Source organism: Heterodontus francisci, chromosome 32 (assembly GCF_036365525.1).
Source record: "Heterodontus francisci isolate sHetFra1 chromosome 32, sHetFra1.hap1, whole genome shotgun sequence".
NCBI classification, from domain to species: domain Eukaryota; kingdom Metazoa; phylum Chordata; class Chondrichthyes; order Heterodontiformes; family Heterodontidae; genus Heterodontus; species Heterodontus francisci.
Window position 1 is genome coordinate 13899269 of NC_090402.1, and position 13076 is coordinate 13912344.

At 45.2% G+C, this 13076-nt stretch overlaps 1 protein-coding gene across 1 annotated transcript in view; it reads right to left on the bottom strand.

Moving 5' to 3' along the window:
- LOC137347460 (hemicentin-1-like) overlaps nucleotides 1–13076 on the bottom strand; it is a 331927-nt gene that overhangs the window by 261669 nt on the left and 57182 nt on the right. The gene's annotated exons all lie outside the window — the stretch shown is intronic.

Below are 13076 nucleotides of genomic sequence, written 5' to 3' on the forward strand. Positions count from 1 at the left end.
TCAGGCTATTCGACTGTAGGGAGCATCACAATTTAGCCTGATCCAGTCCTAATCCAATGCCATAAACTTGCACTTTCAAGCAGGGTTCATTGGACTTTTCATTTTATGCGTGATTTATCTTGCTGTAAATGATGGGCTGTGTTTAATGGGCCCACCAGAGATGGGCTGGGAGGCAGTGGGGGGGCCCATAGAATTGCGACGGGAGGTGGGTGGTGGGGGGGAGAGGACCGTCGCCTTCCTGTTGCACTGCAATTTAGTTGGGGGCGGGATAGGCTGTGACAGCCTTCCCACCCAGAGGCAAATTGAGGCTTTTAAGAGGCCTATTATCAGCTACTTAAGGGTCTTTTCCTGCAGCTGCTAGAAATAAGCCAGCGGCGGATTTGGGTGGGGGGGGAACCTCCGCCACACAGGGAGATTGCCCAGTAAAACATGACGGGGGAGCCTCCTCCATGGGCAATCTGTGGCGCATGGAGGGCCCCCGGCAGAAAACAATCCACCTCACTGAACCACCCCCTCCCACTGCACTCAACGCCCAAGCTCCCTCCCCCCATTGCCAGACCTGCTAAACTGGTCCCGGTGACCCCACCTCACTTATCTCCCCTCCAGGTCTCCAGCCCTGGGCCTGGTTCCAAGGCCTCCTGCAGTACCGGCTGTGGCCACTGTTCCCAGCGGCGCTGCCGATACGACTGAGCTGCTAGCCCTCTGATTGGCTGGCAGTTCTGGGAGGCAGGATCCCCATCCTTAAAGGGACAGGGATCCCGGCACTAGACCATTAATTGCTCGAGCGCCGTTAAATAGAGCCAGGGGGGCCTGAATGGCCGAGGCAGGATTCCCACCATCTTTTCGGCCTGGCTCCCGCTGGCTCCACTAAATCCTGTGCATGACGTGTACAAGGAGGATAGCTACACCTTTACAGCAACTGAGCTCAGAAGGGAAGCACAGTGGCGTGATTGTTCACAAATTGCTCAAGGTTCACGCTCTTGGTGCACTTATCTTATTAGCTCAGTTCTGAGAGACAGTATGTGCCGCAGTACAGCACCAGCATGCATTTCTCCATGTTCCCACACCAATCACCCTGTGCAGTGAGTGAGATTACCCATTCAGCGCTAGAATAGGGGCACAGGGAATTGGACCATAGCCACACACCAGGGGCTGAATATTCCAAGTTAGGTCACGATCCCAAAGCCAGCCTCAACTCTGGGTTGGGAACCCTGAAGTGGCCACGGCAGAACGTCACTCGCAATCTTCCCAGAGTGGCCAATTAAGAAGCCGACTCTGGGATCCCCCTCTAATTTCGGATGGTGGGTGGACCAGGGAAGCAGGAGACCCAATAGGAGGGCCCTCTGCAATGTCCAGCCAGCGGCCTCACTGGGAGAGGTGGGCATTGCTGAGGCAGGCAGGAGACTGTGACGGCACCTCAAAATGGAGGCGCTGTCTGCAAGATAGTGAAAAATTAAAAATCAGGCATGGCCATAGCAGTCAGGCCATCCTTGTGGAGGGGCCGTTGCATCCCAGTGGATCGTTGCTGGGGTGATGGAGAGGAGGTGTTGATGCCTCCCCCCCTCCCCCAGCCTGCTGCTTGGAGGCCGCCTCCAGTTCAATTCTGGGCTCGGGCCTCAGCGGAGGGCTCAACCACCCATTGGGAAGATCCCAGTAGCACCAATGTTCCCCCAACTGGGCCATTAATGGGCATAATCATATATCTGTGGTTGCCGGGTTGTTAGCCTCCGTCACGTTGGCCCCATCTCGGACAAGACTGCTCAGAGGCGGGAATGCAATGGGTTACCGACCTGACACACTATTTTCCAACTTTGCTGCCGATCCCGCCTCCAAGGAATGGGAAAATTCAGCCCCATGTTGTCATATTACCGAGTTACCAACTGCAGCTACCTGGAAACCATTGAGAATCTCTAACTGTCTTCACAGAAGATGGTGAGGTGAGGGGGTGGAATTGGAAGGAAGCTTCCTCAGTGCTGGTCCACTCATTCAATTCAGCCAGTTTCGGAATGCTACCGGGAAAGATGAACCATAGACGGCACAAATTAACATAACAACCTTGGGAGTCTGAAAAGCCCACGCCTGCTTTCGCAATCTCATTCCTATTTATCTCCAGGAAGGCATCTGATTACCTCTCGAATCAATTTCTATTCCACTCAAGAACAAAATAAGGGCACAAAAAAGAACCTCAAAAGACGTGAAAAATAAGTCGATATAATTGAATCCCTCATCTCAATTTCATTTCCTAGATTTATCAATTTTAAGAGTCATGTTTATAGTTAGAAAGTCAGCAAGGCAAAAAACTGTATGTTATAAATGTAGTGAGATCATCGAATGGACCTAATGCCAGCTGTAACAGTGGTTGTACAGGTTGAACTCAATAAATGAGAGCCTCATGAGATGCCTGCCTCTTTGTAAGCCTGATGGGGGTCTGGACATGGTCTCATTCTTAAAGAATGATGTGAAAAGCTCTTCTGGTGGGCTCATTATTAAGCTGCAAGCTCTAAGCACAGCATGACCTCACATCATCATCCTTCTCTAAGAGAATGCACGAATTACCACCTTAACTGGGGCAACAGACTCACCAAATAAACATATTTGTTATTTATATTTTTCTAACACATAGAATTTACAGCACAGAAACAGGTCAGTTGGCCCAACTGCTACAGGCCCTTCCGCAACCGGTGGGCACCGCAGGGGCTGGAGTGCATCATCGATGCCGAGAATGGCATTTTAATTTGAGTTTTTGGTTTATTCATCTGTTTTTAATAAAGTTATTTTAAAATGTATATAAAGGGGGACTGGGGAATTAAAGGCCCCCTCAACAAAAATATAAAAGGGACCTGGGGTATAAAGGCCACCTTCAAAAAAAAGAAAAAGAAACAGGGTTAGACAGTGTTAATGCTCCATGCAAGCTTTCTGCCACCCTACTTCATCTCCCCTGATTACTAAATCCTTCTTTTCCTTTCTCCCTCATGTGTTTATCCCCTTAAAGGCATCTACACTATTTGCCTCAACCACTCCCTGTGGTAGCGAGTTCCACATTCTCACCACTCCCTGGGTAAGGAACCTTCTCTTGAATTCCTCATTGGATTAATTAGCATAATTTATGACCGATAGTTTTGGGCTCCCTCACAAGTGGAACCATCTTCTCTGTGCTTTGTTTGCATCTTTTTTCTGGCCTATTAACCTGCGTTGCTACTTATAATGTGATTGTACTCCCAGGTCCCTTTGCTTCAGTATTAATTTAGACGCTTATTTTCCAAGAAACATGCAGCCTCCTTATTCCTCCCCCCAAAATGTACCACTTAACCCTTATTTGTATCGAAATTAATTGACTGTCCTTTTGGAGGGAGCAGTATTTGTTCATTTCTTTGCCAATCACCCCCTCCTTCCCAAACCTCCCAAAGTTGCAGACACCTGCCATGTGCAGTGCTTCATGTTCACTGTGAACCCTCCAGCACCTTCCAAAAATAACCATTCTTCACAAGTCCACTGGGACTGTGAGTTGCTGGCGACCTAACCAGGGCAAGGGAGGGGAGAAGGGGATATGGCAGATAGTGAGGATCCTGGAGGAGGGGGTTCGCTCCCTCTCTTTCTCGCCCATAATCACTGGGACCAACTCCTATCACCATCTGATCACTCAACTCAGCATCGACCAGGAACCCTTGCATCTTCCAGCTTAGCTCTTCGCTGAATATAGACTGTAAATTTCCTTCCTTCCCTGTTCTGGCTGCCTGGGCTCAGAGCTTGTAACTAAGAGAGTGTTGCTGCCAATACCACATTTAAGCAATCACAGGCAAATAAAGCTGGAGGATCACAGCCAGAGCCTATGAATATTAATGGAGAATTCACATCAGCAGCTTCATTCTGCCCCTGAAAGTGATGCATAAAATTAATCTCTGCTCTTCAGTAGAGATAGGAACATGCAGTGAGAGATCAGAATGGAGAGTATATCTCTCCTCCTCGCCCCATGTTCAGTGATTAAATGCACCATCTTGTGCACTACTGAGCTATCGAGGTCTGGAAAGGACTAGTGTCATAGAATGATGCAGCGCAGAAGGAGGCCATTCAGCCCATCATGCCTGTGCCGGCTCTTTGAAAGAGCGATCCAATTAGTTCCATTCCCCTGCTCTTTCCCCATAGCCCTGCAAATCTTTCCCTTCAAGTATTTATCCAATCCCCTTCTGTAAATTATTATTGAATCTGTATCCAGCACCTTTTCAGGCAGCGCATTCCAGATGATAACTCTCTGCGTGCTTTGTGCTGGTTTGTCTGATATTAATTAGTCTGAGTGCTGTTGGAACAAAGCGGGTTAAAAAAAAAGGTCAGACCTCTCACTTCTGATCACTACTAAGCAACTCTGGCTGAACAATGCATGTGTAGACATCATGATAACAGGACCAGGCTGATCTGTGAAGGCCCCAGGGGAGAATAGCCCCTCAACACTCAACGGTGTAGTAGCAGACAACGAGTGGCCTGAAGGGCAGCCAGTGCCTGTGGAACTGTTCCGGGATATGAGAATAGGGCAGAAAAATGGAGTAAGGTAGAAGAGCCGCCATGATTCTATTGAATGGTGGAGCAGCGTCGAGGGGCTGAATGGCCTTACATTCTTCGGTACATCACGCAGGAGGAGCTACCTTCGGGACAACTTGAAGGGAATACAAAACTACAGTATTAAAAAAGAAAACCAGACAGGCTTCAGCTACTGCCCTCGCCTGTTAGATCCCAACTGCTGGGACAGGACTGTGAAAACTGTATAAAGCATTCTGCAAATTCCTGATACTGCTCAGGAATCGGTTTTAATAACATGCAGATTCAACACAGTCATGCTCTGAGCCAGCTTCCTGCACCATTACTTAGCTCCAAACGCATGGTCCCCGGAGAAATCACATTAAAGTACAAGGCTCATTGAAGTAATGATCTCAGCAGTGGAGTGGAATACATGAGAAAATAAAAGCTTTAAGGCAAGGGGCCGAATGTCAAGCCCATTAGATGTTAATGCAAGAAGACTTTATGCTGATGATCTCTGTATTGCGACAAATACGAGCAGTGTCAGACTAGAATTTAACAGCAAAGCACATCACCGGGTAATATGCAATATACATCATAAGGTAAATAAAATAAGTGTTCCGAAGAAGGGTCACTGACCCGAAACGTTAACTCTGCTTCTCTTTCCACAGATGCTGCCAGATCTGCTGAGTGGTTCCAGCATTTCTTGTTTTTATTTCAGATTTCCAGCATCCGCAGTATTTTGCTTTTATTATACATCATAAGGTATCGTGTGCAGTGCAATAACTGTCTACAATAAGAGTGTATAGATTATAATGTAGTGAGGGTCTGGGTGGCCTTTTATATCTGGGATTTGGGTTTAAATCAAACCCAACCTATTGGGATGATTGCCTCCTCTCTCTCTGCTGGCTGGTGGGAGGTTCGATGTGGAATAACTTTGGGTAACTCATCCCAGTTATCGTGTTGATGGGCCACAGCACTGAGATGGTCCTAATTTTGCATCAATTGTCAATCTCATTCAGAGAGCCCACAGGATGGCTGTTGGGTTTCGGAAATTGGAAGCAGTGGCGGCTCTAAGTGGGTTCGAGTATATTACATTGGTACTGAGACACTCAAAGCTTGGGCTATTCCGGCAAATCTAATGAGAATCACAGAATTTCTCCCCAGTCACAGCAGTTCTGGACACTAATCTCTTAACTTCCTAAACATGCTTAAATATAAAGCCCTTTGTCTTTAATTACTTGGTGACTTGATCTCACTCTTCCCGAGATGCAGAGTTTTAATATGCAAGGTGCCAAGAGGAGTCAGGAAATTTGTTCTTGAAATTCCCAGGAAATTTGTTCTTGAAATTCCCTACTCACTGGGCTCTAAATCTCAACTCTGTGGCTCAGGGAAAACTTTGAAAGGAAGCCAGCTGAATCAACCCGGTCTGCTCTGATACATTCCTCATGGTCCAATACAGAAAAGTATTGGAGGAGGACGTGAAACAGATGCAACTTAATGTGTGGAAGGGAAGGTTATGAGATTTGGATTTGGCAGAGGGAGGGTTGATGTGGATTATGTGCTGGATAGGAATGTGCTTGAGCTTTTGGTTGGAGTAGGAGAGAGATTTTGGGTGTTTAGTGGACAGGTCAATAAAAGCGTCAGCGCCATATTCCGAGGCTGTTAAAAAAGTCAAAGAGAATGTTGGGATGACATATAAATCTAGACAGGTCATTTTGCAACTATATTTGCTTCTGGTAAGATCACAATGGAATTTTTCCATGCAGTTTTGCTCTCCCTATTTCAAGAAGGATATTCGGTTATTGTAGGGGGTATGTTATGATATGGTAAGAAGGAGTCGAAGGGTTCCCTCTCAGCCTTTGCCTGGTTTAACCGTAACAGGGTTTAATTTTAAAACAACATGTTTTTAGCTCCCCCTCAATGAATCCTTGTCCAATTGTAAGTTAAAGAAATCAAACAGGTTTCCTTAGATTTAAATAGGAACGGTAGAAGTTTATTAATCTTCAACTCTAATCCAGTTAACAACTATGAATATGCATACGCGATAAACACACACACAGATAGAGACTAAAAAAGTAGAAGGAATAATGGGGAAACATTTGAGGCAATATCAGGTAGTTACAGTCCTTTAAGTTCAATGTGGAGTGTTTGGTTGCCGGTAAGTCTTGCAATTCATTGGGGCCCAGTTCATGCTTCAACTTGTTCCGATGTAGGAGTCTTTTCTCTCTTGAGGAATACGTGTCTTCTGTGGGTCTGGTGGCTTGGGAGAAAACAAGAGAGAGAGCCAGCCAGGCGAGAGACTTGCTTGTTCCAGCTTCAGTTGCAAACTGCCTTCTGTACCTTTCTCTGTGGCACAATTTTAAAAAAACCTAGGTTGCCCAGCAGGTTAGTCATGGGACTAGCTCCTTATTTGGGAACAGCCTCTCCTGCGAGGTTTGTGGATTTCAAAGCTCTCAGTGGGGGTGTGTAGTGCTATCTCTTACCGACAAGGTGTGGAACCATTGTCAGACCAATCTCTGTTAATTGAATCAGTGATCAATTCCTTTGTGTCTCCAAGCACTGTCTCTTAGTATGCAAATGTTCTTCCAGCCAAATGTCTGGTGATCTTCCAACCAGTCACTTCTTCATTCCAACCACAGTTTAAAATCAATGTTCATATGATGAAGTCAATATGCCTCATTCTTGGCAGATGGGGGTCTCCATGACAGGGTACATGGGAAGATCATAGAATAGAATCATAGAAAGTTTAAGGCACAGCTAGATGCCACTCGGCCCATCATGTCTGTGCCACCCATTCTAATCCCACCTTCCAGCATTTGGTCCGTAGCCCTGCAGATTACAGCACTTGAGGTACATATCCAGCCTCCTTTCATGTGATCTATGTGGTCCATCCCAGAACTTAACGGAATGAGATACAAGGAAAACTGGCCGACCCTGAACCCTTTAATTCTTGAATGGATAATACCAAGTGGACATGAGCCAATTGAGCTTATCTGCCATGCACAGAATTTACAAATTACAGACAATGAGAGAAAAGAGGAAATCCAGGAGGAACATTTATACTAAAAAACGCGGTTAGTATGTGGAACAGATTACTGGCACGGGTGGCAGAACAAGAAACCTTAATCAGCTTCAGGAAATAAGTAGACAGGTTTATGTCAGCAAATGGGGTTTAGGGTGATTAGAAATGTACCAGGGGAGTACTGTGGATAAATGAGCTCACTAGACCCGAAGCTCTTCCTCTGTCTGAAACTGTTACTATCAAACAGACGGCTTCTCCACTGTGAAGCCTGCCAAATAGCCTGGGGTGGGGAGGAGGTGTGAGGATTGAGAACAGGGGAGCTCCCCACTGCGGATTTAGTGTGTAAATATTCAGTCTACTAAAGTACTGATTCTATACACAAGTTCAATCACTGTTTCTAGCCTCAATGTTGCTTCAGGGATATAGAGGAGGGGATGATATAGAATCAGTTGGGGATGGATGTGCCTGATCATTATCCTGTGACTCTTGCAAAAAAAAAAATTCACAAGTTTATGATGTCCCTTGAATCTAACAGTGGGATCACAGAATCATATCATAGAATCAGAGAATCACAAAATGAGGCCATTGGCCAATCATGTCTATGCTGGCTCTCTGTAAGAGCAACTCAGCTAGTCCCCCGCCCTTTCCCCGTAGCCTTGCAAATCTTTTCTCTTCAGATAATTATCCAATTCCCTTTTGAAAGCCATGATTGAATCTGCCTCCACCACACTCTCAGGCAGTGCATTCCAGATCCTAACCACTCACTGTGTAAAAAAGATTTCTCCTCACGTCACTGTTGCTTTTTTTGCCAATCACCTTAAATCAGTGTCCTCTGGTTCTCAATCCTTCTGCCAATGGGAACAGTTTCTCTCTATCTACTCTGTCCAGACCCCTCATGATTTTGAACACCTCTATCGAATCTCCTCTCAACCTTCGCTTCTCCAAGGCGAACAGCCCCAGCTTCTCCAATCTATCCTCGTAACTGAAGTCTCATCCCCGGAACCATTCTCATGAATCTTTCCTGCACCCTCTCTAATGCCATCACATCTTTCCTAAAGTGCGGTGCCCAGAATTGGACACAATGCTCCAGTTGAGGCCGAACCAGTGTTTTATAAAGGTTCACCATAACGTCCTTGTTTTGGTACTCTATACCTCTATTTATAAAGCCCAGGATCGTGTATGCTTTATTAACCACTTTCTCAACCTGCCCTGCCACCTTCAATGATTTTTGCACGTATATCCCCAGGTCCCTCCGCTCCTGCACCCCCTTTAGAATTGTATCCTTAATTTTATATTGCCTCTCCTCATTCTTCCTACCAAAATATATCACTTCATGTTTCTCTGCATTAAATTTCATCTGTCATCTGTCGACCCCTTCCACCAGTCTATATTGTCTTGAAATCTATCACTTTCCTCCTCACAGTTCACAATACTTCCAAGTTTTGTGTCATCTGCAAATTTTGAAATTGTGCCCTACACACCCAAGTCTAGGTCATTAACATTGATCAAGAAAAGCAGTGGACCTAATACCAACCCCTGAGGACCCCCACTGTATAACTTCCTCCAGTCCAAAAAACATCATTCACCACTCAAATAGTGGAAAAGAAACAGATTTCTAAATCTTCAAAAGTATGCCATTTATGTTTGGTAGATGTTTTAATTTTCCCGGAATTCAGTGGCAGGATGGTTTACTCTCTGTTATGGTGGGAAATGCAGCTGTAAGCTCGTTGGAAATATACAAGACTATTTCCTGACATAACATGTGTACAAAGTAACCAAAGATAATCATGTATTAGATCTAATGTTTAGTCGTGAGCCTGACCTCATATCGGGCCTCCACGTGGGGGAACATCTGGGCAACAGTGAGAGTGTAGCACAGTAATCTAGTTACTGGACTATTAATCCAGAGGCCTGGTTGAACACTCAGGAAATGTGTTCAAATCCCACAGTGGCAGCTGGGGGGATTTAAATACAATTAATCAATAAATCTGGAATAAAATGCTAGTCTCATTAATAATAACCATGAAACTACTGGATTGTCACAAAAACCCAGCTGGTTTGCTAATGTCCTTCAGGGGACAAAATCTGCTGTCCTTACCTGGTCTGGCCTACACGTCACTCCAGACCCACAGCAATGGGGTTGACTCTTAACTGCCCTCTGAAATAGCCTAGCAAGCTACATAGTTGTCAGGGCCAATTAGTGACAGGCAACAAATGCTGGCCTTGCCAGCAATGCCCACATCCCATGAAAGAATAAAATAAAAAGAAATGAGCTGGGCTCCTAGTCAGAATGAGCCAAGGGCACAAAGCAAAGCTAAACTTCACATTGACAGAAAATAAACTGTCAATCTTACACTGGTGCAGCAGCTGGTGTTTGTCTAGGTTCAGGGTTTAGGCATATTGTTTGGACAAAGTGGAGAGAACTTTATTCTGCTTCTGACCCTTGCTATACTTGACTTGGGAGGAGAGGATTAGCGCACTGCCCTTTCATCCCTTGAACACTAATTCAAATTCAACCCAGAACGAAGAGATGGAAGTCTCCTTTCCATTAGCTAGAAATACTCTTTATTGAGGTCTTGCTGTGTGTGGACCCACATCATGAATCTCACACATAAAAGACTACCGGATATCTGCAGTGGAGAAATAGTGAAACTGAAGGTGCTCTTCGATAATTGGGGCTAAGGCCTATTCTTGGGGCATTGTGGAGAAAGCTTTGCCTCTGCACGTTCTATACCTGACCTGAGTGCGTTTGACACTCACTACAAGAATGTGTTCCATGCCTCAGCACTGACCTTCACCTTGATGAGTACAAAATACATCCAAAAAATTGCTTATAAGTGAAACTTAAAAATGTGCAGCTGCTTGAAAATGTGTATCGCCAAGATGGGTCAAACTCTGTGTAAATATCCCTCACCACTTCATGGGAAAAGTAGATAACTGTAACTCAACATGGCTGAGTTTGAGAAGTAGTGGTGGTGATTTGACGGGGGATGGGGGTCGGAGGTTAAACAGTTTAATCCCACTCCAAGGCCCAGCCTCATACACTATTATTTTGCTGTTCACTAATGCACTGTGAAGGTACATTTCTGGAAGCTCATTTCCAATCAGAAGTCTGGATAAAGGCTGCGCCTATAATGCAGGACACTACAACAATTTGGCACAGAAAACATATCCAGTTTCAGGAGGAAGGTCATATATCATAGAGTCATAACGGCACAGAAGGAGGCCATTCGGCCCATCAAGTCCCTGCCAGCTCTCTGTAGAGCAATCCAGCCAGTCCCATTCCCCTGCTCTATCCCCGCAGCCCTGCAAGTTTATTTCCCTCAAGTACCCATCCAATTTCCTCTTGAAATCATTCATCGTCTCCGCTTCCGCCACCCTCATAGGCAACAAGTCCCAAGTCATTATTATTTGCTGCCAAAAAAAGTTCTTCCTCACATCCCCCCGCATCTCTTGCGCAAAACCTTAAATCTGTTTCCTCTAGTCCTTGTACCATCTTACTAGAAAGCTGCCATCTCCTCACTCCACGGTTTCACACCATCACTCCATGTTGTCACTCCTTCTCTATTCACTCACAGCAGGAGCATTTAGTAAGCATTCACTGGACAAGACAATGCACCCAAAACCAGAGGTACAGCAGTACGTATGAAACAACTCCACCATCCTGAGGCTCAAGAGCATAGAAAAAAAACGAGTGACAATTGGAGACTGTGCAGCAAGTCCTGATTCCAACACAGGAAGGAGGCCCACACATGCTGCATCGACTCTGAACAGAGAGCAAGCATAAATGTCTTGAACCAGGCAATAATGAAGAACATTCTGGGAACAAGATTTTAGACACCCAGGCCTAAAGTTGTAGGCAGTCCTTCTCGGATATAGTCTGGTTTAGACATTATTTCAGTCCATCTACAATGCAAAGTAGTTTCAATACAATCAGAACAACTGGCAAGTGCAGCTCAAGCTCCAAAGTGGTTTGGCAGTCAAGGCTATGTTTTGTATTCTTCCTGTGGTTGTCATGTCAACCAACACTATTCTGTACTGACATGATAAAGCAATAGCACCGCACTTGTGGTTTGCAATCCAACAATGGCGCCGTTTTTCTTGCCATATATTAAGGACAACAAATTCAGAAACATCAATTTGAAGAGGGTGATGATAGATCAAGTTGCACACCTTAAAATCTTTGGGTTCCATTATTCGCTGGCTTCATGGGTTCAGAGCAACCATGCAAGGCAAGCAGTTAATCCCGAGGCGCCAATACTTTGTGTATTTAAAGGCGAGCGCGATTATGGGCAGTCTTAGTTGCCAGACTGCCCACTCAACATATGGCTCATAAAAGCAGAAAATCAGGAAAACATAAAGAATCTTTGCACACTACATTTGGCTACAAGTCAGTCATACCTCTATTGCTATCATCATACACACTGGAAGTGCAATGATACAAACTATAGACTAAACTCTGAAGAGTTATGAAAAACTGACTTTGTCTTTAAAAATGAACCTTATTTTAAAAAAGTGAACATAGGAACAGGAGTAGGCCATTCAGCCCATCGAGCCTGCTCTGCCATTCAATACAATCATGGCTGATCATCCACTTCAATGCCTTTTTCCCACACAATCTCCATATCCCTTTATGTCATTGGTATTTAGAAATCTGTCAATCTCTGCTTTAACCATACTCAGTGACTGAGCTTCCACGGCCCCCTGGGGTAGAGAATTCCAAAGATTCCAAAAACCCTCTGAGTAAAGAAATTTCTCCTCAAGTTGGTCCTAAGTGGCTTCCCCCTTATTTTGAAATTGTGTCCCTTGGTTTTAGATTCCCCAACCAGGGGAAACATCTTACCTGTATCTACCCTGTATATCTCCTTAAGTAATTTGTAGGTTTCAATGAGATCACCTCTCATTCTTCGAAACTCTAGAGAATACAGGCCCAGTTTCCCCAATCTCTCTTCATAGGACAGACCTGCCATCCCAGGAGCAAGTCTGGTGTTATAAGTCACTGAGGAACCCGAGTAAAAAGATATAAAAGAAATGTGTAAATATTGAAGGTGGTGCCACAGAAGATATGGGAGGGCAGTAAGAAGGTCATATTGGTAATTCCACATTTCTAATCTTGGCTCCTGGCATTGGGGCAATGGATAAATGGCTTCCTCCCAATAGCTCCGGAAAAATAGCACTGAAGCTACTGTGGCCAACACAGGCACGCTGACCCACTTGACTTGCATTGAGCCACTCAAGTCAACTCAAGCTGCTCATTCATGCCTCCTTGATGCTACTTCAGGAGCAGCATAGGCCTGGGAGGAGATTGTTGATCCTTCTCTCAGTTGCAAAGTGATGAGTTCAATCCTCTGTTTACTGCCTTTTCTAAATTGAAGGACCAAAATACAACCAGAACAACCATCAAAGCCATTGCCAACAAGGCTTCCAACAGCTCAATAACATCTTCAAGTCCTCTCTCTCTCGCAATGGCCTCCAACCACCAACACCACCCCCCCCCCTGCTTGGTACCAACAACAACGATGTTTGCCAATTTACTGCCTCA